The sequence below is a fragment of the Mauremys reevesii genome, linkage group 8, assembly GCF_016161935.1.
Source record: "Mauremys reevesii isolate NIE-2019 linkage group 8, ASM1616193v1, whole genome shotgun sequence".
Classification (NCBI taxonomy): domain Eukaryota; kingdom Metazoa; phylum Chordata; order Testudines; family Geoemydidae; genus Mauremys; species Mauremys reevesii.
The window spans coordinates 41019104-41042174 of NC_052630.1; the positions used below are offsets into that span (position 1 = coordinate 41019104).

The 23071-nt window shown below is 50.8% G+C and overlaps 1 protein-coding gene across 1 annotated transcript in view; it reads right to left on the reverse strand.

Moving 5' to 3' along the window:
* DDR2 (discoidin domain receptor tyrosine kinase 2) overlaps positions 1–22413 on the reverse strand; it is a 160737-nt gene extending 138324 nt beyond the window's left edge. The window contains exon 1 of the mRNA XM_039486285.1: positions 22305–22413. The gene's annotated coding sequence lies outside the window, so the exon portion shown is untranslated. The remainder of the gene's footprint in view (positions 1–22304) is intronic.
* Positions 22414–23071: the final 658 nt, after the last annotated feature.

Consider the following 23071-nt stretch of genomic DNA (forward strand, 5'->3'; position numbering starts at 1 on the left):
CTGTGGCTCTAAAAGCTGGGCTGATTGGGGAAGTGGCTGCAGCTGGGCCTCACCCCAATCAGGCCACAGCTGGCCCCTATAAAAGGCTGGAGGCCAGAAGCCCAGACAGTCTCTCTCTGTCTTCAGAGAGAGAAGGGTCTAGCTGCAGGGAGCTTGAGATGGGATAGCTGAGTGAAGCAGGGAAAGGCTGGGGAGTGCCAGCCTAGAAAGCCCCAGGCTGCAGCCTAGCAGAGGGCTAGCAACTGGTACTGGGGGTTGCAGAGGGCAGCCCAGAGCAGCAGGTCCAAACCCCTTTGCCTGTGATGAGTAGGCTGATACTGCAGTCTGCCCCAGAGTGTGGGGCTAGACAATGACTGGCAGTAGCCAATACTGAGGCAAGGTGGGGATAGAGGGTGGGGGTTCCCCAAGGAGGGGAGACCCAGAGAGAAAGGGGTTACTGCCAGGGGGCAGCACCCCCAATAAAAGGGCACCGGGTCCAGGGAGGGACACGGGAGGCCTGAAGACAGGCGGATCACCAGCCTGCAGAGGGCGCTCCGAACACTGGACTGAGCTAATTCCCAGAGTCACCAGCAGGAGGCGCCGCGGGGGTGAGTCTGACCTTGCTACATGTGGTGGAGAATGCGAGCATAGCGGTCCGCCCCTGATACGAGGGGCAAGGACTATGGGACTATTGCCTGGACTTTGAGACGGTGGAGAAAATGAACATGGACTATTATTGGAGAGCCTGTGTGGCCCAGCTCGCCGAGCAGCAAGCACGGCTGCTTCAGCTGCTGCGGGGGCGGGCACACGGACCTCAATGGGGGCCAGGCACTTTGGGCTGGAGGCCAGTGCCAAAAGACTGTTTCGCCTGCAGGCGACGGGGACACTTGAGAAGGGTGTGCCCCTACTGGGTTGGGGCAGAGAGGCCCCACCCAGACAAGGCTCCCCCTGTGAAAGTAACAGGGGGGCCCTCAACTTGTTGGGCTTGTGGGCAGCAGGGACACCTAAGGAGAGAGTGCCCCTACAGAGCTCTCAAGGCCCAGGCCAGCCCTGAAGGAAGGGCTAGGGCCCGCACAACCAGGACTGGGGCTGTGGCAGGGGGAAGGCGCCGAGGGTGCTTCCACTGCCACACCAAGGGCCACATAAAGAGGCATTGCCCCCTGAGACAGAAAGGAGGAGTGCCTGAAACCAAGGCTCAGTCTGGGACTAGCCACCAGGAAGGGGTAGTCCAGACCGAGGCCCCTAAGGAGAAAGGGGCTGGGGCAGAGAGGCCCCACCTAAAAAAAGGAACCCACATAGTGGCCAGGAGGGCCGATGTGGGAACACAAACAGAAATGGTGACCCACGTAGGACTAGGGAGGTCTACAGTGGAAACCCAGACAATGAGAGAAGCAAGCAAGCTGCTCCAAACACTGGAGAGCCTGCAGCAGGAGAGGGATGTCCTGAGGGCCCAGTTGAGAAGAAAGCTGGGCCGATAGGACAACACCACCCCGCCTGCTCCCCCCCGGTGGGGGGGGGTGTAGCAGGGTGGACCCTGCTCCTGCCCTGAGGGGTTTAAAAGTGGCCTGGCAGGGCTTGAGAGCTGTGGCTCTAAAAGCTGGGCTGATTAGGGAAGTGGCTGCAGCTGGGCCACACCCCAATCAGGCCACAGCTGGCCCCTATAAAAGGCTGGAGGCCAGAAGCCCAGACAGTCTCTCTCTGTCTTCAGAGAGAGAGAGAAGGGTCTAGCTGCAGGGAGCTTGAGACGGGATAGCTGAGTGAAGCAGGGCTGGGGAGCTCCAGCCTAGAAAGCCCCAGGCTGCGGCCTAGCAGAGGGCTAGCAACTGGTACTGGGGGTTGCAGAGGGCAGCCCAGAGCAGCAGGTCCAAACCCCTTTGCCTGTGATGAGTAGGCTGATACTGCAGTCTGCCCCAGAGTGTGGGGCTAGACAATGACTGGCAGTAGCCAATACTGAGGCAAGGTGGGGATAGAGGGTGGGGGTTCCCCAAGGAGGGGAGACCCAGAGAGAAAGGGGTTACTGCCAGGGGGCAGCACTCCCAATAAAAGGGCACCGGGTCCAGGAAGGGACACGGGGGCCTGAAGACAGGCGGATCACCGGCCTGCAGAGGACGCTCCGAACACTGAACTGAGCTAATTCCCAGAGTCACCAGCAGGAGGCGCCATGCGGGTGAGTCTGACCTTGTTACAGTCCCTATATATTTACCTTTCTGGTTTATAACAGATGCATGAGTCCTGACGATGTAAGTGAGCTAATCTGCTCAGCCCCTCAGTGTGTCCCCTACACATTTAACCATAGGGTGGGCAGAATCGAAGTCCACCAGCAAGGCTGTCTGTCTAGCCATGAAGGTGACAGACAACCTAGACTACACTAGCTAGCGTTACACTAGCTATAGAAGGGAGAGTGTTAACGGAGCACTCATAGTAAAAAAGTTCAGCCTTCTAACTCAGACTCTCAGTGCTACAGCCATAAATCAGCATGCGATTGGAAAGGCAAATATAGTGCCCATCTTTAAAAAAGGGGAAGAAGGAGAATCCGGGGAACTACAGACCAGTCAGCCTCACCTCTGTCCCCAGAAAAATCACACAGTAGGTCCTCAAGGAATCCATTTTGAAGCCCTTGGAGGAGAGGAAGGTAATCAGGAACAGTCAGCATGGATTCACCAAGGGCAAATCATGCCTGACCAACCCGATTGCCTTCTGTGACGAGATAACTGGCTCTGTGGATATGGGGAAAGTGGTGGATGTGATAGATCTTGACTTTAGCAAAGCTTTTGATACTGTCTCCCACAGTATTCTTGCCAGCAAGTTAAAGAATTATGGATTGGATGAATGGACTATAAAGTGGATAGAAAGGTGGCTAGATCGTGAGGCTCAACAGGCAGTGACCAACAGCTCAATATCTAGTTGGCAGCCAGCATCAGGCGGAGTGCCCCCTGGGTCGGTCCTGGGGCTGGTTTTGTTCATCTTCATTAATGATCTGGATGGTGGGATGGGCTGCACCCTCAGCAAGTTTGCGGATATCACTAAGCTGGGGAAGAGGTAGATATGCTGGAGGATAGAGTTCAGAGTGATCTAGACAAATTGGAGGATTGAGCACCAAAAAAAAAAACCACTGAGGTTCAACAAGGACAAGTGCAGAGTCCTGCACTTAAGACGGAAGAATCCCATGCACCGCTACAGGCTGGGGACCAACTTGCTAAGCAGCAATTCTGCAGAAAAGGACCTGGGGATTACAGTGGATGAGAAGCTGGATATGAGTCAGCAGTGTGCCCTTCTTGCCAAGAAGGATAATGACATATTGGGCTGCCTTAGTAGGAGCATTGCCAGCAGATTGAGGGCAGTGATTATTCCCCTCTATTCGGCATGGGTGAGGCCACATCTGGAGTATTGCGTCCAGTTTTGGGCCCCCCACTACAGAAAGGATGTGGACAAATTAGAGAGTCCAGTGCAGGGAAATGAAAATGATTAGGGGGCTGGGGCACATGATTTATGAGGAGAGACTGAGGAAACTGGGCTTATTTAGTCTGCAGAAGAGAAGAGTGAGGGGGGATTTGATAGCAGCCTTCAACTACCTGAAGGAGGGTTTCAAAGAGGATGGAGCCAGGCTGTTCTCAGTGGTGTCAGGCGACAGAACAAGCAGCAAAAATATCAAGTTGCAGTGCAGGAGGTCTAGGTTGGGTATTAGGAAACACTTTCACTAGAAGGGTGGTGAAGCACTGGAATGGGTTACGTCAGGAGGGGGTGGAATCTCCATCTGTGATAAATAAAAGCATGGGGGGCATAGCTCCCTTATGGACAGCCAGCCAGCTAGCTACAAAGTCCCTCTTGATGGCTGTTCTGGGTTTGCTTTACCCGTAAAGGGTTAAAAAAAGCCCACAGGTAAAAGGAAAGGAGTGGGCACCTGACCACAAGAGCCAATGGGAGGGCTAGAACTTTTTAAAATTGTAGAAAAAACAAACAACTTCCTTTGTCTGTTTTTGTTCTCCGGAGAGCAGAGACACAGAGCAGCAATGCTGTAAGCAGCTTTAAAACCAGGTATGAAAAAGCATACCTTGAACCTACTTATCTGAAACCCAGATATGTAAGTAGATCAGAAATGTCTAGAACAGGGTTTGGCAACCTGTGGTACGCGAGCTGATTTTTACTGGCATGCTGCTGCTAGCCAGGGTTCCGTCCGCTGGCCCCGCTCAGCCCACTGCCTGCCTGGGTGAATGGAACCCTAGGACGGCAGTGGCCTGGACTCCGGCTGGCAGGAGACGGTGGACGGAGCCCCAAACCGGTGGGCGGAGCCTCAGTCCGCCACCAGTCTGGGGTTCTGTCCGCCGGCCCCACTCAGCCCGCTGATGGTCTGGCGTTCCAGCCGCCTGCTCCTTGCCAGCCAGGGTCTCGGCCCCCAGCTCCGCAGCCCGCTGTCGGCCTGGGGTACTGGCAGCCAGCCCAGGGCTCTGCTCCTGGCTGGGACCCAGCACTCTGCAGCCACCCCCAGCTTCTAAAAAAAAAACCTCACATGTCTGGCACCCCCATAAAGGGCATCTCGCACACCCAGGGGGTGCGTGCACCCCAGGCTAAGAACCACTGCACTAAACTGATAAGATCTGCATTTTAAATTTAATTTTATGTAACCCTTCTGCCAGGCCGAAACGATAGCAGCAAGGGCCGGGTTCAATACATAGGGGTCCCTTCCCCACAACATAATGCAAAACCTGCTCGAGCCCCCACCCAGTGACCTGGGAAAATCTTACACTCACCCCTGGGCGCCTCAAAGAGGCAATACTTCCCCTCTCGCAAGCACAGTCTTGGTGTAGCAGAAAAGGTTTAATTACATGACAAACAACAAGCATTAAATTGGGAAAATACCTCAGCTAGAGTTCATAGGTCAAACCGTGAGCAAAGACCCACTCCAGCAAATTGGGCCATGTCCTTCTCTCAGGGCCCTTGAGTCCAGCAACCCCCAAATCACCCACAGTCCCAAAAGTCCCACAATCCAAAAGTCTCTGTCCCGGGTCAGTGCAGCCCCAGAGCTCAAGAGTCTCTCTGCAGAGGTCCCCCTCCCCAGCCTGGGTAGAAAGGGGCACCTTACGTGGTTTTGGGGCCAACTGCCCTGCCTCTTCATGGGGTTCTGCTTCCACTAGTCATCTCCGCAAACAGCTCAGCTCCGCTTGCTCTGTGGGCTGCTCTGCTCTGCCAGCTGCTCTGGTCCACCAGCTGTCCTGTGAGCCACTCCAGCCGTCCTCGCGAGCTGCTTGGCTCCACTCACCCAGTGGCTGTACAAACTGCTCCACTCCGCTCTGCCAGCTGCTCTGCTCCACAGTATAGCTTCAGGCTCCCCCACTCATTAGCACAGTACTCAGTGCTCTCAGCTCAGCAAGTCCAGCTCTTCAGTGATTTCAGCTCTTAGTGATTCCAGCTCATAGTAGGGGAACCCAGTGACCATGAGTTCAGCTCAGTAACTGGTATCTCGATTCTTAAGGGAATCAAAAAATTAACTCTGACATTCCACAGTGGAGAGAAGCATAGGTGGAACTGGTGCTTCTGGCTCACACAAGGAGACTGCACCACCAAGTACAGACATCTGTCCCCAGCCTCTCTCTTTTCAATGGGTTTTGGAACCCATGTGCCCCATCTAGCAAGCGCTATCCAGCTGACAATGAAACCCCCCATCACAAGACAATTTTGTAGTTCCCTATTTACCCAATCAGGGTGACAACATTTCATTCCTCCTGCCCCAATAACAAAGAAATTGGGGATCCCACAGCGTTGAAAATAGCCATCCCAGGCTGCTGTGTACTATGCTAATGGGAGTGGGAGTGCCAATGCAAATAACTGAAATACCAATGCGAATACATGAAACTTCTTTCTGCACTCCCCATAATATACCACCAGATGTCAGGGTAGAGCTCATCCTGACTCTGCTTACATTTAAATGAAGCTTCCTAAACATTTTAAAAGTCTTGTTTACTTTACATACAATAGTTTAGTTATATAATATAGACTTATATAGTGAGATCTTCTAAAAACGTTAAAATGCATTACTGGCATGTGAAACCTTAAATTAGAGTGAATAAATGAAGACTCGGCACACCGCTTCTGATTAGGTTTTATTTCGTAAGGCTTGTGGACTCCTCTGTGCTAACCCCAGATGCTTTTGTTTTGCTTGTAACCTTTAAGCTGAACCTCAAGAGAGCTATCTTGATGCTTAATTTTTGTAAGTGAGTTTTTTAAATCTAGCAAAAGCCTAAGTTAGAAATATCTTCTCTTTGCTTTTAATAAAATGTACCCTTTTTTTAAGAACAGGATTGGATTTTTGGTGTTCTAAGAGGTGTGTGCATGTGTTCAATTAGCTGGGGGCAACTGCTAATTTCCTTTGTTTTCTTTCTCAGCTCTTCCCCGGAGAGAGGGTGAAAGAACTTGAGGGTACCCCACAGGAAGGAATTCCCAAGTGCGCCTTCCTGGGTTTCAAAGGGTTTGCATTTGGGTGGTGGCAGCATCTACCCATCCAAGGTCAGAGAGAACCTGTGACCTTGGGAGTTTAATACCAGCCTGGAGTGGCCAGTATTAATTTTTAAAATCCTTGCGGGCCCCTACTTCTGCACTCGAAGTGCCAGAGTGGGGAATCAGTCTTGACACCATCCTTAGGGGTTTTTAAGGCCCAGCTTGACAAAGCCCTGTCTGTGATGATTTAGATGAGCACGGGGCTGGACTAGATGACCTCCTGAGGTCTCTTCCAACCCTAATCTTCTAAATACATTCTTCAGATGTCCACACCACTGGCAGGAGCCTGGTAATAAACAGGAGGAACTGGAAATGCTCAGGCAGAAGAAATCTGACTGACTTGGCATTACAGAGAGTGGTTGGGAGAAGTCACATGACAGGGGGATCAGATGGATAATCAGCTGAACATGAGCCTCTAGTGAAGGCCTGCACAACTCATCAAGCGGTGAGGGCCATATTACTCCAAAGAAAACAGCTGAGGGCCGAAACCCCCCGGCCCTGCCGAAACACCCTCCCCCAAGCACTGCCCAGCCCCCCCCAACACATCCCCCACGCCAGTGCTGTCCAGCCCCCCAGAAACAAACCCCTCACTATAAAGCCTCGCCGCCACTGCCTGCACACTCGGCTCGTCATCCCCCCATGAAATAAGGGAGGGAAAAAGGGGGACAGTTTGAAGGGATTTTCTGGGGCTATGAACTAAGGGGAGGGGAAAGGGTGGCAGAGTGAACAGATTGGATGTGACTGTCCAACACACAAACAGAAGGGCCACAGGGAGCTTGGGGGGGGGGGGGGAGAAAAGACAGTGTGATAGGGGCTGGGAAGAGGGCAGCAGTTGGGGTAGGGCAGGTGCAACACACACGATCTCCCCCAGGGATTTCCTGGCTGCCCACAGACAGTTCAACCCCCCCCCCCACCAATCACTACAGAGGCCGCCGCCCTGGGACCAACCAGCGCAGTAGTCGCCCCACCCCCAACCGAAGGGGAGGGTTGGAGGGGGTCTTGGCCCAGTGTCCCCCCCCTCCCCGAGCTGCAGCTGGAGCCCAGGCTGGGCATCCCTCCCCTCGCTCGGCACTTACTGGCTCTGTCTCGTGCCCAGTGCTTCCTGCCTCAGCGGGCCCTGGAATTGACGCACCCGCTGTATGCCAGGCAGAGGGAGCGGGAGACGGAGACATGTGCAGTTCAGGCTGTTAGGGTGGCTGTGAGGTGCCCCCCCCCCCCGGCAGGGGGGCAAACCCAGCAGCCCCACCCTGCCGCTTGCCTGCAGGCCACACAGTGAGCCCACGCAGGCCACATGCAGCCCGGGGGCCGCATGTTGTGCAGGCCTGTTCTAGTGCATGCTATGGCCAAAAGGGCTAATGCGATCCTTGGATGCAGAAACAGGGCAATCTTGAGTAGGAGCAGAGAGGTTATTTTACCTCCATATTTGGCACTACTATGACTGCAGCTGGAATCCCATGTCCAGTTCTGGTGTCCACAGTTCAAGAAGGATGTTGAAAAGGAGGGTTCAAAGAAGAGCTACAAGTATTGGAAAACATGCATTACAGTGATAGATTGAGTCTTCAAGTCACCCCTTAACCTTTTCTTTGTTAAGCTAAAAAACTTCATCACAGCCTATAGGTATCCATATGGGAACAAATATTTAATAATGGGCTCTTTCATCTAGCAAGGTACAACATGATCCAACTTCTGAAAGTTGAAGCTAGACAAATTCAGACTGGAAATAAGGTTTAAATTTTTACTGGTGACAGTAATTAACCATTGGAACAATTTACCAAGGTTCATGGTGGTTTCTCCATCACTGACCCTTGTAAAGTCAAGACTGGATGTTTTTCTACAAGTTCTGCTCTAGGAATTATTTTGGGGGCAGGTCTCTGGCCTGTGCTATACAGGAGGTCAGACTACATCCTCAGAAGCATCTCTTCTGGCCTTGGAATCTATGACTGGGATGTTAAAATTAACTGGGACTCTACTTAGGAAGAACAAATGGGGGGGAGAGGGACATTCTACATCACAGATACCATTGCCTGCTTTAGAGTTAGTGATAACTCAGAAACACAGGGTCTGAGATGCTAATGGACTGATGGTCTAAATGATGAAGCACAAGATGAGGAAGGAATGGGGTTTTATCACAGACCAGCAAACCAGACTGGAGAGTAGGACAAGCAGCTCCTTAAGCCTCTATCTACAATGGGTAGGAAGAAACTTATGTTGGGGAGAGGGGACTTGCATCTGTGGGACGCATGCTGGAGTTTCATGCTGCCAGTAGTATATCATCTTTGGAGCTTCTACAGTTTATACATGATGATTTTCTAACACAAAAATGTTGCAATTTTTATTAGACTTCATTTGATAGATGAAGATGGATTGATGACAAAACTTGACTTAGATTGTAGCTTTTGGGGCAGAGACCAAGTCTTTGTTCTGTGTTTGTACAGTGCCTAGCACAATGGATCCTGATCCGTGACTGGGACGTCTAGATACAAACAAATAATAATAGCAATGAATGAATGAAAAATGAATGGATGCCTATGAGCAAATTACTATGACCTAATTACATGCATTATGTGCAAACAGAATATAAATCACAACCAGTAATATAGGTACTTGGAAGTTTAAATAATTATTTTTAACTTTGGGAAATTGGACTATGAGTAAAAATGATTGTGAGCAAAAAATGTAAACATCAATGTGTGATCCCAGATTGGGAGTTAAGACCATTTTACTAAATGCCCCAAAGTCTGCAATCATAGAATCATAGAATCTCAGGGTTGGAAGGGACCTCAGGAGGTCATCTAGTCCAACCCCCTGCTCAAAGCAGGACCAAACCCAACTAAATCATCCCAGCCAGGGCTTTGTCAAGCCTGACCTTAAAAACCTCTAAGGAAGGAGATTCCACTACCTCCCTAGGTAACCCATTCCAGTTCTTCACCACCCTACTAGTGAAAAAGTTTTTCCTAATGTCCAACCTAAACCTCCCCCTCTGCAACTTGAGACCATTACTCCTTGTTCTGTCATCTTCTACCACTGAGAACAGTCTAGAACCATCCTCTTTGGAACCCCCTTTCAGGTAGTTGAAAGCAGCTATCAAATCCCCCCTCATTCTTCTCTTCTGCAGACTAAACAATCCCAGTTCCCTCAGCCTCTCCTCATAAGTCATGTGCTCCAGCCCCCTAATCATTTTTGTTGCCCTCTGCTGGACTCTCTCCAAATTGTCCACATCCTTCTTCTAGTGTGGGGCCCAAAACTGGACACAGTACTCCAAATGAGGCCTCACCAGTACTGAGTAGAGGGAAATGATCACTTCCCTCGATCTGCTGGAAATGCCCCTACTTATACAACCCAAAATGCCATTAGCCTTCTTGGCAACAAGGGCACACTGTTGACTCACATTCAGCTTTTCGTCCACCGTAACCCCTAGGTCCTTTTCTGCAGAACTGCTGCCCAGCCATTCGGTCCCTAGTCTGTAGCAGTGCATGGGATTCTTCCGTCCTAAGTGCAGGACTCTGCACTTGTCCTTGTTGAACCTCATCATATTTCTTTTGGCCCCATCCTCTAATTTGTCTAGGTCCCTCTGTATCCTATCCCTACCCTCCAGCGTATCAACCACTCCTCCCAGTTTAGTGTCATCTGCAAACTTGCTAAGGGTGCAGTCCACACCATCCTCCAGATCATTAATGAAGATATTGAATAAAACTGGCCCCAGCACCGACCCTTGGGGCACTCCACTTGATACCGGCTGCCAACTAGACATGGAACCATTGATTGCTACCTGTTGAGCCCGACCATCTAGCCAGTTTTCTATCCACCTTACCGTCCATTCATCCAGCCCATACTTCTTTAACTTGCTGGCAAGAATACTGTGGGAGACTGTATCAAAAGCTTTGCTCAAGTCCAGAAATAGAACATCCACTGCTTTCCCCTCATCCACAGAGGGGGTTATCTCATCATAGAAGGCAATTAGGTTAGTCAGGCATGACTTGCCCTTGGTGAATCCATGCTGACTGTTCCTGATCACTTTCCCCTCCTTTAAGTGGTTCAGGATTGATTCCTTGAGGACCTGTTCCATGATTTTGAATCACTCAGACAACAAAACAGCAGCAAGCTACTTTGATTTGAAAACCAGTTTGGCTAGGATAGGACAGTAAAACAGCAATAAAAATAAGAAATCACTATTCCATAACAACTGAAGATAACTGATATGAGAAGATAAAGGAATTAATGAAATATCATTGTCACAAAGTCTACTGGGTATTAAGTAATTTGTTAAATACATTAGGATAAAAAGGAATCTTAATAATGGTAGTAGAGGCCCAGTATGGTGTAGGTGATAACACTGTCAAGAGGCAGAAAAGACATTAATAAATGCAACAATGTTCAATAAATATTTCTCTTTGTATTTGTTATACCGCACAGCTTGGTTCCAATGTCAGATAATCAGGATGAAATAACATCTTTCCCAGCGACCCTTAGGAAAGGAGGTAAACCGTATCTACTAAAGATAAAATCAGCAGGTCTGGATAACTTCATGAAGCCATAGATTTTAAGGCCAGACGACTATTGTGATATCTAGTCTGACCTGCAGAACCCAGACCAGGAAATTTCATCCAGAGATTCCTGCATGAAGCCCATAAATTCTGTCTGAGCTACAGGAGATCTTTTAGAAAGACATCCAGTCTTCCACCCAAGCATTTTAAAGTTTGTTGAGGAGCTCTCCTGTGCACTGGTGTTAATTTTTAATACATCTTGGACTATTAGGAAGTTAGAGAGGACTGGAAGAAAGTTAATGTTGTGCCAATATTTAAAATGAGTAAACAGGACAACCCAAGTAATTGTAGGCTGTTTAGCCTGGCACTGAGCCTGGGCAAAATCATGGAATGGCTGCTCCAGGACTATCACTAAAGAGTTACAGGATAGAAATACAAGTGATACTAATTAACATGGTTTCATGGAAAATGGGACTTGTTAGAGGAACTTGATATTGTTCTTTGATGAGATTGCAAGGCTGTTGGGTCAAATTAACTGTATTGATGTAATATATTTGGACGTGTTTGGCTTAGTAATGCACAACATTCTGATTAGAAAATTAGCACTCTACAAGATCAGTATGTTGCATATTAAATGGGTTAAAACTGGCTGACAGATCTCAACCAATTATACCCTGAAGAGACTGGTTTTTAAATCAGTGATCTAGAAGAAGATAACTCATTGCTGATAAAGTTTGAAGCTGACACAAAGACTGGTGGGTTGGTGAATGGCGACCAGGACAGGTTACTGATATAAAGTTATTTGGATCACTTAGTAAGATGAGTGTAATGTAAAAACTCATGCATTTTAATACAGCCAAGTGTAAGGCTATCCATCTAGGAACAAAGAATATAGGTCATACTTACTTACTTAGGATGGGGGAGCTGTATCCCAGAAAGCAATGACTCTGGAAGGCACCTAAATGTCATGGTGGATAACAAACTGAACTTGAGCTCCTAGTGCGATGCTGTGGCTAAGAGTGTAAATACCATTCTTGGAGGTAGAAACAAGGGGATATAGAGCAGGAGTAGGGATCTGATATTACTTCTGCATATAGCACTGATGAGACCATACTGATACAGTGCCCAGTTCGGGTCCACACTTCATCAAGGATGTCTAGCAGACAAAGGTAGAACACAAGCCAAAGGCTGGAAGATGAAGCTAGACAAATTCAGACTGGAAAAAAGGTGTAAATTTTTAATGGTGAGAGTAATTAACCACTGGAACAATTTACCGAGGACTATGGTGATTTCTCCTCCACTGACCATTTTTAAATCAAGACTGGATGTTTTCTAAAGGATCTCCTCTAGGAATTATTGTGGGGCAGGTCTCTTAACTATGTTATACAGGAGGTCAGACTAAGTACCTACATGGGAAAGAGATTTCTGATAGTACACTGTGTGATGGAATTGGAGTTGCTCTGTAACTGTTTACAAATACTGTATGTTGATGTGATTACTGGGGTGTTTGCTGTATGAATATACTGGTTTAATTGATTTAGGGGAAGCTGTACAGAAAAACAAAAAGAAAAGAAATACCCATAAATGGCTCAAGCAAACATTTGAGACAGACAATGCCAGGACCAGAAAGTGAACCAGAAAATCAAGAGGGCTAGAGAGCCTTTAAAGGGGACTCTCTCAAGAAGGGATTAGTTTCTGGAGAATTGATCTGAGTAAATGAGATCCACTCAGGGTATCTGAAGTACCATGGTCACTATCCCAGGATGGAAGGGTTTTACAGGAGAAAGCCATGCATTGTTTTAAAATCCTTTCTCTCTATATGCTTTGTTCCTACTGCTAAAACAAACAGGTTGGATTGAGATAGCTGTCTAGTTACTGTATTCAGTACTGGTAAAAGGCTCCTGCAGGGAAGAACTGCAGATGCCAATCTCAGTAGGACCTGCTGGATATGCACAGTTGATATACAGGGTCCTGTAGTCCAAGGCCAGGTCTAAGAGCTGAGAATTGCATGATTCCACCCCAGAATAGGTAAAAACACTAGGCCTCCGGGGTTGCATTCAGAGAGGCCAGGAAAGGGCAGAGGTGCAGCCAGCCCTGAATTGTGACCGAGGCTCTCTTTAATCTAGCAGACACAGGCAGAAACAGATCCAGCAGATGGATAACTGCAGTCATAGTTCAAAGGGGAAATAAGGTGCATTTTTTAAGGCAAATTGATTAACCCTCAGCACAATTTACATGGGGCTGTGGTGAATTCTCCACCATTTGGAGATCAAGACAGGGGGTCTCTTTCCAAAAGTTCTATTTTAGCTCCACCAACAGTGCAGGAATCAGGGGGCAAATGCCATGTGCTATCATAGAATCATAGAATCTCAGGGTTGGAAGGGACCTCAGGAGGTCATCTAGTCCAACCCCCTGCTCAAAGCAGGACAAAACCCAACTAAATCATCCCAGCCAGGGCTTTGTCAAGCCTGACCTTAAAAACCTCTAAGGAAGGAGATTCCACTATCTCCCTAGGTAACCCATTCCAGTTCTTCACCACCCTACTAGTGAAAAAGTTTTTCCTAATATCCAACCTAAACCTCCCCCTCTGCAACTTGAGACCATTACTCCTTGTTCTGTCATCTTCTACCACTGAGAACAGTCTAGATCCATCCTCTTTGGAACCCCCTTTCGGGTAGTTGAAAGCAGCTATCAAATCCCCCCTCATTCTTCTCTTCTGCAGACTAAACAATCCCAGTTCCCTCAGCCTCTCCTCATAAGTCATGTGCTCCAGCCCCCTAATCATTTTTGTTGCCCTCCGCTGGACTCTCTCCAATTTATCCACATCCTTCTTGTAGTGTGGGGCCCAACACTGGACACAGTACTCCAAATGAGGCCTCACCAGTGCTGAGTAGAGGGGAATGATCACATCCCTCGATCTGCTGGAAATGCCCCTACTTATACAACCCAAAATGCCATTAGCCTTCTTGGCAACAAGGGCACACTGTTGACTCATATTCAGCTTTTCGTCCACCGTAACCCCTAGGTCCTTTTCTGCAGAACTGCTGCCCAGCCATTCGGTCCCTAGTCCGTAGCACTGCATGGGATTTTTCCGTCCTAAGTGCAGGACTCTGCACTTGTCCTTGTTGAACCTCATCATATTTCTTTTGGCCCAATCCTCTAATTTGTCTAGGTCCCTCTGTATCCTATCCCTACCCTCCAGCGTATCAACCACTCCTCCCAGTTTAGTGTCATCTGCAAACTTGCTAAGGGTGCAGTCCACACCATCCTCCAGATCGTTAATGAAGATATTGAATAAAACCGGCCCCAGCACCGACCCTTGGGGCACTCCACTTGATACCGGCTGCCAACTAGACATGGAACCATTGATCACTACCCGTTGAGCCCGACCATCTAGCCAGTTTTCTATCCACCTTACCGTCCATTCATCCAGCCCACACTTCTTTAACTTGCTGGCAAGAATACTGTGGGAGACTGTATCAAAAGCTTTGCTAAAATCCAGAAATAGTACATCCACTGCTTTCCCCTCATCCACAGAGCCGGTTATCTCGTCATAGAAGGCAATTAGGTTAGTCAGGCATGACTTGCCCTTGGTGAATCCATGCTGACTGTTCCTGATCACTTTCCCCTCCTTTAAGTGGTTCAGAATTGATTCCTTGAGGTGTTCCATGATTTTTCCAGGGACTGAGGTGAGACTGACTGGCCTGTAGTTCCCTGGATCTTCCTTCTTCCCTTTTTTAAAGATGGGCACTACATTAGCTTTTTTCCAGTCATCCGGGACCTCCCCCGATCGCCATGATTTTTCAAAGATAATGGCCAATGGCTCTGCAATCTCATCGGCCAACTCCTTTAGCACCCTCGGATGCAGCGCATCCGGCCCCATGGACTTGTGCTCGTCCAGCTTTCCTAAATAGCCCCGAACTACTTCTTTCTCTACAGAGAGCTGGTCACCTCCTCCCCATACCATGCTGCAGAGTGCAGCTGTCTGGGAGCTGACCTTGTCTGTGAAGACAGAGGCAAAAAAAGCATTGAGTACACTAGCTTTCTCCACATCCTCTGTCACTAGGTTCCCTCCCTCATTCAGCAAGGGGCCCACACTTTCCTTGACTTTCTTCCTGTTGCTAACATACCTAAAGAAACCCTTCTTGTTACTCCTAACATCTCCGGCTAGCTGCAACTCCAAGTGTGATTTGGCCTTCCTGATTTCACACCTGCATGCCTGAACAATACTTTTATACTCCTCCCTGGTTATTTGTCCAATCTTCCACTTCTTGTAAGCTGTTCTTTTGTGTTTAAGACGAGCAAGGATTTCACTGTTAAGCCAAGCTGGTCGCCTGCCATATTTACTTTTCTTCCTACACATCGGGATGGTTTGTTCCTGCAACCTCAATAAGGTTTCTTTGAAATACAGCCAGCTTTCCTCGACTCCTTTCCCCGTCATGTTATTCTCCCAGGGGACCTTGCCCATCAGTTCCCTGAGGGAGTCGAAGTCTGCTTTTCTGAAGTCCAGGGTCTCTGTTCTACTGCTTTCCCTTTTTCCTTGTGTCAGGATCCTGAACTCGACCATCTCATGGTCACTGCCTCCCAGGTTCCCATCCACTATTGCTTCCTCTACTATTTCTTCCCTGTTTGTGAGCAACAGGTCAAGAAGAGCTTTTCCCCTAGTTGGTTCCTCCAGCACTTGCACCAGGAAATTGTCCCCTACACTTTCCAGAAACTTCCTACATTGTCTGTGCACTGCTGTATTGCTCTCCCAGCAGATATCAGGGTGATTAAAGTCACCCATGAGAACCAGGGCCTGTGATCTAGCAACTTCTGTTAGTTGCTGGAAGAAAGCCTCATCCACCTCATCCCCCTGGTCCGGTGGTCTGTAGCAGACTCCCACCACGACATTACCCTTGTTGTTCATACTTCTAAATTTAATCCAGAGACACTCAGGTTTTTCTGCAGTTTCATACTGGAGCTCTGAGCAGTCATACTGCTCTCTTACGTACAACGCAACTCCCCCACCTTTTCTGCCCTGCCTGTCCTTCCTGAACAGTTTATATCCATCCATGACAGTACTCCAATCATGTGACTTATCCCACCAAGTCTCTGTTATTCCAATTACATCATAATTCCCTGACTGTGCCAGGACTTCTAGTTCTCCCTGCTTGTTCCCCAGGCTTCTTGCATTAGTGTATAGGCACTTAAGATAACCCGCTGATTGTCCCGCTTTCTCGGTCTGAGACAGGAGTCCTCCCCTCTTGTAATCTCCTGCTTGTGCTTCCTCCCGGTATCCCACATCCCCACTTACCTCGGGGCTTTGGTCTCCTTCCCCCGGTGAACCTAGTTTAAAGCCCTCCTCACTAGGTTAGCCAGCCTGCTTGCAAAGATGCTCTTCCCTCTCTTCGTGAGGTGGAGCCCGTCTCTGCCTAGCAATCCTTCTTCTTGGAAGACCATCCCATTGTCAAAGAATCCAAACCCTTCTCTCCGACACCATCTGCATAGCCATTCGTTGATTTCCACGATTCGACGGTCTCTACCCTGGCCTTTTCCTGCCACAGGGAGGATAGACGAGAACACCACTTGCGCCTCAAACTCCTTTATCCTTCTTCCCAGAGCCACGTAGTCTGCAGTGATGCGCTCAAGGTCATTCTTGGCAGTATCATTGGTGCCCACGTGGAGAAGCAGGAAGGGATAGCGATCCGAGGGCTTGATGAGTCTCGGCAGTCTCTCCGTCACATCCTCCACATAGGCAGGAGTCAAACTAAGTATCATAGGCCTTAGAATGTATGAGAGTCCAGACAACTGAGAGATGCTACATTTAATGCCCACAATTAGCTCGGCTCCTGTTACCGGCTGAGGCACTACTTGTGCATAGGAATGCTCTCATCCAGCTCTACCCCAAGCTGAAAACTTCCTCAGATGAGGTGGCACCACTGGGTGCACAGCAGCACACGACACCATGCTGCCCACCACAACTGGCAGACCTCTCAAACAGGCATTCCCACTGCAGCTCAGTCTCCAGCCCTCCTGCTATGCCACATTCACAGGAGCAATGAGCAACAACTGCTGACCAGCAGGGAGGGGAGAAGGTGGAGGAGACCCCCCTACCAGTAGCCCTTCCCCTGGAGCCAAGAGGGGATCAAAGGGAGGGACCTGCAGGCGCCCCCAGGTTCTTCTGGGGGGGAGGTGGTTGGGCTGCTACATTATCCACAGAAAAAGAGGGGCAGTGCAGGAAATGAACTGACCCTGAGCTGCTGGCTCCCCCTCCCCAGTGACACAGCCCAGCCTTCTCTCTCCACCCTCCCCATGTGGGAGCCACCAGCAGGCTCCCTGTTTCTGATCTCTGGGGGAGTGGGGAGCAGGGGCCCAGCACCCCTGCGGGCAGCAGCTATGGAGCCCAACAGAGAGGTCAGGCCAGGGCTGCATTAATTGCATTGACTAGAGTGGGAGGTGGCTTGGTTGCATGGAGGGGGTTGGGGGTAAATATTGTAGTGGTGCCAGCATGAGGCTGCTGACTTTGCTGTATGGGGAAAGGAATGGAGTGGCAATGGGAGGCTGAATTAATTGCAGTAGGGCTGGGAGTTTGGAGATGGGAACAGTTGAACTAATGGCATTGGGGCAGGGACCTCCCTCCATCTCTCCTCAGATCTCTTTGCTGATTGTGCCCCATAAGCTGGTCAGGTGAGGACTCTTTGCACAGCCTCCCAGCCAGTGACCTCCCATCCCAGACTATAACAGATCCCAGCCCTGTTTTATATTATTCGCTTGTTGGGGGAACATCATGAACAAGGTTTTGCCACTCACAGCCACTGCAAGTTGTTGTCAGTCTGTGAAGCAGACCGACAAAGAGTCCTGTGGCACCTTATAGACTAACAGAAAGTTAGTCAGTCTGTACAATGCCATAGGACTCTGTCGCTTTTTTACAGATCCAGACTAACACAGCTATCCCTCTGATACTTCACAGACTGAGAAACACTGCACATCTCAGCCACTGCCGCTGGCTTGTGGCAAACATGGGGGGCTATGGTGGCTGGATCTCCCCCCCAACACACACACACACACCCCTTGTCCCTCTGGGGCCCTGTGCAGAGGCCCTAGCACAGGCACTGGTTAGCACACACTGAAAGGAAAGGGCCTGAACAGGAGAGATCTGCAGACCTGACAGGGTCCAATTCTCACCCACCTACACGCACAGCTCCAATGAAACACCCCCATCCTGCAGGCCAAGGGCAGGCCTCCCAGCCCTAAGCACCAAGTTCCACTGTTCCCAGTGGGTGCTCGACCCCACCCCCACCCTCACCCTGCCCCCATTCCACCCCTTCCCCAAAGTCCCCGCCCCCATTCCACCCTCTTCCCCCAAGTCCCTGCCCCGCCTCTTCTCTGCCTCCTCCCCACTCCCTCCTGGAAAGTCCTAAGCGCCAGGAAGCGCTGCGAGATAGGCGGAGGAGCAGGGACGCAGCGTGCTGGGGGAGGGAGGTTGGACGGGGAGCTTGGCTGCCAATGGATGCAGAGCACCCACTAATTTTTCCCCATGGATGCTCCACCCCCTGAGCACCCATGGAGTCGGTGCCTACACTCCTAGCCTCCCTGGGAATGTAGAGCAGGGCTTGTTGGCATTAAAGAAAGCACACACATCCAGTCCATGAGCACGCCCGACCCTTCCTTTCCAGTGGTGAGCTGGAGCGGGTTCCCACCAGTTCCCAAGAACCGGTTGCTAAAATTAGACCACCGTTGAGAACCGGTTGTTAAAGGGCCAGGGGGTAGGCAAAGAACTCCGGTCCGTGGACTGGACCATCCTGTTGCTCCCAGGATCCCCAGCTGGGGAGGCTGAGGTTCCCCTGCCCCCTCCCCCGCTTCCCCCCCCCCTTAAATCAGAACTTTTTATAGGGAACCGGTTGTTAAGATTTTGGCAGCTCATCACTGTTCCTTTCCCCATGCATCATCCCAGCCAACTCTTAGGTTAGTAAATGAGCAGGAAGTTGTCATGCAGCACTCCCAGCACTCACAAGAGAGCAGGGCCCAGCCCCTCACAGGTATTTGGATGACTACTAAAATGGACAAGAGCTAGGCACCTAGATACCTTTGAATCTCTGGGCCCAGCTGCCTGAGGCTCAGCTCCACAGACCCATGTGAACCCTGGCAAGGCAGTGAAGCTAGCAGAGGAGGGGCTGGTTGGAAGCAGGTTTGTTATCTCAGGTCCCTCTTCTCCTTACAACCCACCCACCCTGAGCAGAGCACACAGCTCCCCTGCACTAGTGCTTAGGACAGGGCCGTGATGAAGTGGGGATTTTCCCTTGTATGTGAGCCTATGTGGGTCTTGCTGTTTTGCCAGCTGGCTGGGAGTCACATCTGGCTGCAGAGTTGGGGTGCAGGGCCCTCTGGCTTCCCCAGAGTCCCACCTGGGCAGACTCGCTGTGGGAATCACACGGTGAGAAAGGGGATGCTGAATGCTTCGAGGTCAGACCCAGGAAGGTCGAATCTGTGTAAGCTTCTTGCCCTGGAGACAGTATGCTCAGAGAAAGGAGGCATGCTCCCCCAGAGTCCTGACTGGAACTACTCCATACAAAGCCAGAGCATCGCCCTGGTGACTCCGTGACAACTGGTAGCAGAGGTGGGATAAACTGGACCCCATAGACAGAGCATCCTGCAGTAAGTGACTGAGGAGCCGTAAAACAAAGGAGGATTAGCGAGAGACAGGCATGCTGGAGGCTCCGAGAGGTATGGTTCCAGGAGGAGCCTACGGCTTAACCACGAGAGAGGTGGACCCCCGAAAAGGGCTGTCGCACTGAAGGGGTTTCTCCCAGGGATCATGGAGAGCTGAGAGAGCAAAGGCCTGCGAGTCCGTGACCACTTCGGAATAGCATGGAGATGGCCTATAACCATCTCCTTAAGAAGGTCATTGTGGGCCTGTGCAGAGAAAGATGGCTACACATTGGAAAGCTCACTAAGGCACAGCTGATTGCTCAGTTGGAAGAGGAGGGGCATTAACGCTTTCTTCCTTGAGTGACGTAAAAGCATTTCCAGCACTCTCCGCTGTTGATTATTTTATCAATAAAGCTTTAAAATGTAGACACTTGATGTATTTAGTCATCTTCTCCCCCAAACAATCCTGTGGCATCAGCCTACTCAACTGACGCTCCAGGCAGATTGGTAACAAAAATCTGTCACAAAGTCTGACTACAGAGTCAGGGTGCAGGACCCTCTGGTTTCCCCAGTAGCCCTGCCCAGGTGGACTCACTGCGGGAAGCACATGGTGAGGAAGGGGATGCTGAATGCTCCGAGGTCAGACCCAGGAAAGTTGAAGCTGTGTAACCTTCTTGCTCTGGAGACAATATGCTCAGAGAGGAGGCATGCTCCCCCAGAGTCCTGACTGGCTTTGTATGGCGTGACAAGGGCTCACAGAGTACGTCTATACTACCCACCGGATTGGCAGGTAGTGTTCGATGTATTGGGGATTGATTTATCGCGTCTCATCTGGACGCGATAAATCAATCCACTAATCGATGCCCGTATTCCACCTCGGCAGAAGGAGCAAGCGGAGTCGACGGGGGAGCCGCGGCAGTCGACTCGTCACCACGAGGACGGCCAGGTAAGTCAAACTAAGATAGTTCGGCTTCAGCTACACGAATAGTGTAGCTGAAGTTGCGTACCTTAGTTCAACCCCCCCGCCCTCCCCACTAGTGTAGCCCAGGCCACAGTAACAGGCTAACTAATGTTCCAGAGGCCATGCTGAGGACTGGCACGGCTCCTCCATAGACCAGGAGTCTGCCCTGTTAGACACTATGGAGGCCTGGCACTATGGCAGAGCTGGGGGCTATAGAGCCCCAAAGATATTCATCATAGAAGTATAGGACTGGAAGAGATCTCGAGAGGTCACCTAATCCAGTCCCTTGCATTCAGGGCAAGACTAAGTATTATCTAAACCATACCTGACAGGTGTTTGTCTAACCTAGGGTGACCAGATGGCCCGATAAACTCGGGACTGTTCCGATAATTGGGTGGTTGTCCCGCGTCCCAACCGATCTTTGGTCGGGATGCAATTTGTCCCGATATTTCAGTCTGCCGGCAGTACTCACCTTTTTTTTTCCTTTGCACTCTGCCGGCAACACTCAGCTTTTTTTTTTTTTTTTTTTTTGCTCCGCTGGCGGACCCCCCCACCCCGCATGTGTCCTGATATTTTCTTCATCTTATCTGGTCACCCTAGTTTAACCTGTTCTTAAAAATGTCCCATGACAACGATTCCACAACCTCCCTAGGCAACTTATTCCAGGGCTTAACCACTCTGACAGGAAGTTTTTCCTAATGTCCAACCTCAACCACCCTTGCTACAATTTAAACCCACTGGTTCTTGTCCTATCCTCAGAGGTTAACGAGAACAATTTTTCTCCCTCTGCCTTGTAACGAACTTTTACGTACTTGAAGATTGTTATCATGTCCCCTCTCAGTCTTCTCTTCTCCAGACTAAACACACCCAGTTTTTCCAATCATCCCTCATATGTCATGTTTTCTAGACCTTTAATCATTTTTGTTGCTCTTCTCTAGACTCTCTCCAGTTTGTCCACATCTTTCCTGAAATGTGGCACCCAGAACTGCAGTTGAGACTATACCAGTGTAGAGCAGAGCCGTGGAATGACTGTGCATGTCTGGCTCAGAAGTTCCTGCTACTAAAGCCCAGCCCAGCGACATGTCTAGTTTTTCTCCAGCAGTGTTACACTTCCACAGGACAGAGCGGCCCGAGGACCACAAGTCGCCGGAACGCAGTGCCACAGGCGCCGTGGGCGCCACTGGCGGGTTGGCCCGGTGCATGCTGGGAGCTGTAGTTTGCTCTGACTACAATTCGCCGTCTGGGGGAGCGGGGCTGCCGCGACCCCGTTACCTGGCGCTGCGCTGAGCGTCGGGGGCCGCGGCTCGGCACCCCGCGGGCAGGGCCGCGCAGCCCGCTCACCGCTAGCCTCGGCCACCCCGCTGAACCCCTGGAGGGGCTCGGCGCTGCCCCGCCGGGCTCCAGGTACCCTGGGCTCCCCTCCACCAGGCCGGGGGGGCACAGCCCGGCCCGCGGGCGGCCCTGCCCTGTCCGCGCACTAGTCGGGGTGGAAGCGCGGCGGGACCCTGGGGCGTTTTAACACGCGGCAGGCGGGAGACGCGCTGGAGCCGGGGCGGGGATCCCTCCCCCAGCCGGCCCGGCCCGCAGCGCCCCGTTTCCCGCAGAACGTTCCGCCGGAGCGAGCTCGTCCCGACCTCCCGCAACTTGTCCCAAAACTTCGGGGCCCACTCGGCCGCTCCCGGGCTCTGCTCTCGCCCCACCGCGCTGATGCAGCGCGGAGTCTTGGGCGACTGGGCTCCCGACCCCGCAGCACTTACCTCTAGACCCGCCGGAGTGGGGCCGCAGATTTCTTTTCCCGGCCGAGCGCGAACTTCTGCCGGCTGATGCAAGACGCCGCCGAGCGCCGGGGCATTCTGCGGATTCCTGGGCCCCGGCCAACGTCCCACAATCCCACATCTTGCACATTTGGCTTCAATTAGGGGCTGGGGGAGCCAGACACCAATCAGAGCTGGCTTCTCTGCAGAGGCTCGCTCGGCCCAAGAGAATGCGCGCAGAGCTGTAATTTACAGCAAAACCCATTCATAGGAAGGAAACAATCGCGAAGCAGTGAGTGACTTTACAGACCCAGGCAGATTTTTTCAGGGGGTGTTTTATGGCTTGTTGATTTAGGTAGCAGAGCAGAGTTGTATGTGAACAAGAGAAAGGATTAAAGGCAGCTCCTCGCTAATATTCCTCAGGTGCTGGCACTGAATCTGGCTGCACGGACCTCCCCCCTTGACACAAAGGCCAGAAGAAGTAGTTGGGATAATCTGGTCTGCAGGGATCCTGCCTCTAGCTCAGCGAGGCTCTGTGTCGCTCCTGCAATGTTTGAGGGCCACTACACAAATGCAAGGCCAGAGGGGCTGCAGGGTGGCCTCACAGCTCCTAGAGGATGAAATAATGAACCAGAACCCCCTATGGGGCTTAACTCTTTCCATGCTGCCTGGAGCCATTCCCTGTGCACCCCTGGGGGCAGGGTGGAACAGGACACTCCACATCTCCAGGAGACAGCCTGAGCAAAGGGGGGCAGCCTGTAAGTCTCCCT